Below are 5,500 nucleotides of genomic sequence, written 5' to 3' on the forward strand. Positions count from 1 at the left end.
CATTTGTACTTTTTAGATTTGTTTTTTATTTCACTCATACTCCCTGTAATTCTTATACACTTTATATTAATGTCATCAAGTTCCAGGAAACACCTTATAGTGGTTTTGATGATAAGAAAGTTTGAAACTTTTCTCCACAATACCACTTTATACATGTGTGATTTTTTTTTTCTGGTTACCTTTGTATTTATATTGCTCTTACACTTCAATTTTTTACATTATATTTTGAACTCTTCTTCTGATGTAGTAGTTACAAATTCCACTGTATTTTTAATGTCAGTGTCCATGTACTCATTGTTAATATTTAGAAATACAATGGATTTTTGTATATTTTCTTCTGGCTTCTTAGGTTGCTGAACTCACAAGAAAGTCCTTAGTCCTGGGAGTATCTTTTTTTTTTTTTTTTTTTTAATTACTTGGGAATTTCTCTATAGACAATTATGTCATCTGAAAATAGAAGCTATTTTATTTCATCCTTTACAATGTCCATGAAACATTTGGTCCATGCCGACTCATCTATCTCACCTCATATGCCATTACCTGTTAAACTACCAAGTAAATAGGGTTATTATTGGCATTAAGCAGCCACAATGCAGTTATTGAACCAATAGATTTAGTACTATTTATATATTATTCCTTAAAGCCAAAAGCATAATAAATGTTTTGGGCTGTTTGAACCCAGGAAAGTTTTCTAAGCATGAATGTTTTAGACAGGACCAAATATCAAGGATTATTCAGTGTGGGCCAGTTATGCTCATGGACATTTTGGACAGAACCAAATGTCATGTAAAGAATAATTCAGTCTTAACCATTAAATATAATGTTAACTGCAGGTGTTTTTTAAATGTTCTTTATCAAATTGAAGTTTTCCTCTAGTCCGTTTTTCTAAGAGTTGTTATCTTACATGAATGTCAAACTTATCAAATGAGTTCACATCTATATTTACGAGCAATGTTGACCTGTAGCTTGCTTGCTTTCTTTCTTGCCTTTTTTGTGTGTATATTTTGTCTGATTCTAGTATAATGGTAATATCAGCTTCAAAAATGAATTAGGAAGTATCCTTTCTTCTTTTTTTTAAATGAGTGTGTAGAATTTGATAATTTCTCTTTCAACAGTTGCTTAAATTCTCCATTTAAGCCATCTGGAACTGAGTTTCAAAAATTTAATTATGAATTCAATTATTTAAAATTTTGAATACTAACATGACTATAATGATATCCTCTGTTTTGTTCCCACTATTGATAATTAGTACCTTTAACTTTCCTTATTTGTCCATCTTAGTGGAGATTGGTAAACTTTATTGTTTCAAAGAGTAGCTCTTTGTTTTATTTTCATTTAGTCCAATGTATTTTCTAATTTCCTTTGGGACTTCCTTCTTTGACCCATGGGTTTTTTAGAAGTTTGCTATTTAGTTTCCAAATTTTAGCAGTTTTTCCTATTAACTTAATTGATTTCTAGTCAGATTCCATTATGGTTGGAGAACTGTATATGATTTCAATTCTTTTAAATTTGTTGAGGTTTGTTTTATGGGCCAGTATGTGATCTACCTTTTTATATATTCCTTGAGCACTTGAAAAAGAATGTGTTCTCTTTTATTTGTTGGGTGGACTGTTCTATTTTCTCCTGTTGGTTGATAGTAATGCTGAGTTATCGGATATCTTTTTTAACACTCACTGTTCTTTTTTTCCTTCCTAGTGTTTTAAGGCTCCTTCTCTTATTTTTTTCCTGTTTAGAGAACTTCATTTAGCCATTCTTTTAGCATCATGTCTATTAGCAGAAAACTACCTTTGTTTTCTTTCACCTGAGGATGTCCTAATTTCTCCTTCGTTGCTAAAGTGTATTTTTGTAGGATGTAAGCAGTGGTTGACAATTCTTTTCTTTCAGCTTGTGAAAGATATTGTGCCATTTCTGGCTTCTATGGTTTCTGGTAAGAAATCTACTGTCATTCACACTAGTTTTCCCTAAAGGTGAGGTCTCATAGGTCTTATTTCTTCCCTCGTACACTTTTTAGGGTATTTTCTTTGTCTAAAAAGACACAGATAAATTTGATTATGATGTGTCGGTGTGGGTTTTATAGAGTTTATTTACATAGGGGTTTTCTCAGCTTCTTGTATCTCTATGTTTATGTCTTTTGACAAATTTGGGTTGTTTTCAGTCATCCTTTTTTGAGTGCTTTTGGCCTTGACCCTCTTTTTTTCACCTTTGGGACTCCAATTATACAAAAAATGAACAGAACTTCTGTGCCAAAAGTCCCTGAATTTCTGTGGGTTTTTTTGTTTGTTTTCTGTTTGTTTGTTGTTGGTTTTTTTGGAGTCTAGTTTCTCTCTGTTGTTAAAGTTTGTTACTTTCTTTTTTTTTTATTTTCCATTTCTCTAATCCTCTCAACTGTTTCTGGTTTCTCTATTTTTTTGTTTTAAATTTTTTTATTCAATTCTTCTTCATATTTTCTCTATAGCTGAGATCGTTTCTATGTTTGCTGAGTCCTTTTATTTTTTCACTAGAGGCCTGGTGCATGAAATTCATGCACTGGGGGCGGGTTGGCGGGGGGGTCCCTAAGCCCGGCCTGCACCCTCTCACAGTCCAGGAGCACTCAGGGGAGCAGGCCTAAGCCGGCAGTCAGACATCCTTAGCGCTGCTGTGGAGGTGGCAGAGGCTCCCACCACCACCGCTGCACTCGCCAGCCATGAGCCTGGCTTTTGGCTGAAAGACCTCCCCCTGTGGGAGCACACTGACCACCAGGGGGCAGCTCCTGCATTGAGCATCTGCTCCCTGGTGGACTGTGCACATCATAGCGAACAATTGTTTTGTTGTCAGGCCGAAACTGTCCCTCCAACATTCCTTGAGGGGCCCCGGATTGTGAGAGGGTGCAAGCCAGGCCAGGGGACCCCACTGATGCACGATTGTGGCCAGGGAGGAATGCAGGAGGTTGGCCATCCAGGGAGGCACCGTGGAAGGGCTCCAGGATGTGTTCGGCCCATTTCGCTCAGTCTCGATCAGCCAGACCCCAGCAGTAAGCTAACCTACCGGTCTGAGCATCTGCCTCCTGGTAGTCAGTGCATGTCATAGTGAATGATTGGGCAGCCTTAGCATATCATTAGCACATTTCTCTTTGATTGGTTGAACAGCCCACTGGATGACAGGACACTTAACATATTAGGCTTTTATTATATTGGATTGGTTTCAAGCAAGAGGCAGCTGATCAATGTTTCTTTCTCATCGATGTTTCTAACTCTATCCCTCTCTCTTCCTCTCTGTAAAAAATCAATAAAATATATTTTTAAAAAGATTTATAAAATAAAAATAAAAGTGTTCTGTCTTGCTACACTTGTCCTATCTTGCTCCTTTGGTTAGAGAGAGCGCTTCTTGCTGGACAACTTTCTTTGTCTGTGCCTATTGGTATTTGCAGGTGGCAGGCTTCTTAACTGCAAGTCCAGGATACATGAAACATGAAAATACAGGGAGTTAACTTTTTTCCCTCCTATGCCCGTGTCCCTAACAATATGCCTTCTTTTTCCACCTTTTAAGATTATTTTGATGTTTGCTGTATATATAATGTTTGAGGCTTTCAGTGATACTTAGCAAGAAAAATGGGGAAGGGCATGCCTACTTCATCCTCCCAGTAATGAGAGTTTTTATCACTGCCTTTTATAAGATCTAGCTCACTATCATTTAAATTTATTACAACCCAATCACAACATCTACATCCGTTTCCTCTGAAATACCACAAGCTCACCTGTATGGTTAACAATCTTCTTTATTTTCTTTAATATTTATCTCATAACTCTGCCTCTCTAAAATTTATTGTTTAGCTTTGCCACTGATGAATCTCAGAGGAAAGGCAGGGGTGGGGTGGGGATGGAGAGATTTAACAAAGAACTTACATGCATATAGGCATGACGCATGGAAACAGACAATAGTGCATTAAAGGCCTGGGGGGCAGTCAATGTGGGGGGAAGGGGGGCATCTGTAATACTTTCAACAATAAAGATTTTTTTTAAAAAATATATACAATTAGATTCATGCAATATACAGACTTTCCTCAATATTATAAACTTATTTCTTCAAAATTGTTTTGTAAATTAATCTGTTTTTACTTGAAGTTGTTGCTTATATTTTTTATTTCTATAAATAATCTCTTATACAAACATAGCATAATTTATGTATTCTCCTTTTTATTACTTTTGAATTGTATCTAGTTTTTTTCTATTAATAAAAATACTACTATAAGCATTATCATATATGTCTCATGCAACAAGTGTGAGGCTTCTAACATAATATCAATTTTTTGTTGTGTTGTTTTTTAATGTAAAAATACATATGTCTATGAATGAAGAAATATTCACTTTTCAATATGCAAGGTGGAGTATTAAATATGTAATTTTAAGTTTTATTTTGTGTATATTTTAGACCAGTTTTGTGGTAATTTGTTTGCTTGAATATTTTGCATCGCATGGGAATTGGGACTAGGGACTCTGCTTTCAGATGCCTCTTATTATAATCCTAGATCAGTGGCCTATGTGTATTTCATATCACTGAGCTAATGTGCCATTTAATTTTAAGCTCTAGTTTGCAATGGTACATTCTTTTCTGACTTCTAGATTTGTAAGATTCTGTTCCGAATCTGTATTGCAGATGAGCATGCATCTCTTTCCCAATCTGGCTTGTTTATTACCTACCGTTTGATATGAATTCTTAAATATCGATAGTCTGGTTGGTGGTAACAAAATTGTTCCTCTTCATGGTTGGAACCTGAGATTGTTCTTTCTTGGCATTTTCTCTTAATTCTTATTTTAAATTAGTGTTTACTGTATTTTTTCAATTTCTATGTTTAAGTGAAGAATTGAAAGACAACCAGCTCAGTTTAACATATTTACCATAATTCTACTGAATATTCTTTTTAAAAAATATATATTTTTATTTTTTATTTATTTCAGAGAGAAAGGGAGAGGGAGAGAGAGATAGAAACATCAATGATGAGAGAAAATCAATGATTGGCTGCCTCCTGCACACCCCCTACTAGGTATTGAGCATGCAACATGGGCATGTGCCCTTGACCAGAATCGAACCAGGGACCCTTCAGTCCCCAGGTCAATGCTCTATCCACTGAGCCAAACAAACCAGGGCCTGAATATTCTTTAACAATTAAAATGCCAATGTGAGGTTTTCTTTCAATATAGGAATATTTTTGTAGTATATTAAACTATTTCAAGAGCAAATAATAAGTGTTATGTACCTTTGATACCACCCTGTAGTCACACATTTTTTTCTTTTTTTCTTTATTGATTAAGGTATTACATATGCGTCCTTATCCCCCTAATGCCCCCCCCAACACACACACACTCATGCCCTCATCCCCTGGTGTCTGTGTCCATTGGTTACACTTACATACATGCATACAAGTTCTTTGATTGATCTCTCCCCCTAACTCCACCCCTCCCCTACCTTCCCTCTGAGTTTTGAGCATTAGATCAATGCTTCTCTGTCTCTGGATCTGTTTTTG

The sequence above is a fragment of the Myotis davidii genome, unplaced genomic scaffold, assembly GCF_000327345.1.
Source record: "Myotis davidii unplaced genomic scaffold, ASM32734v1 scaffold8, whole genome shotgun sequence".
Classification (NCBI taxonomy): Eukaryota; Metazoa; Chordata; class Mammalia; order Chiroptera; family Vespertilionidae; genus Myotis; species Myotis davidii.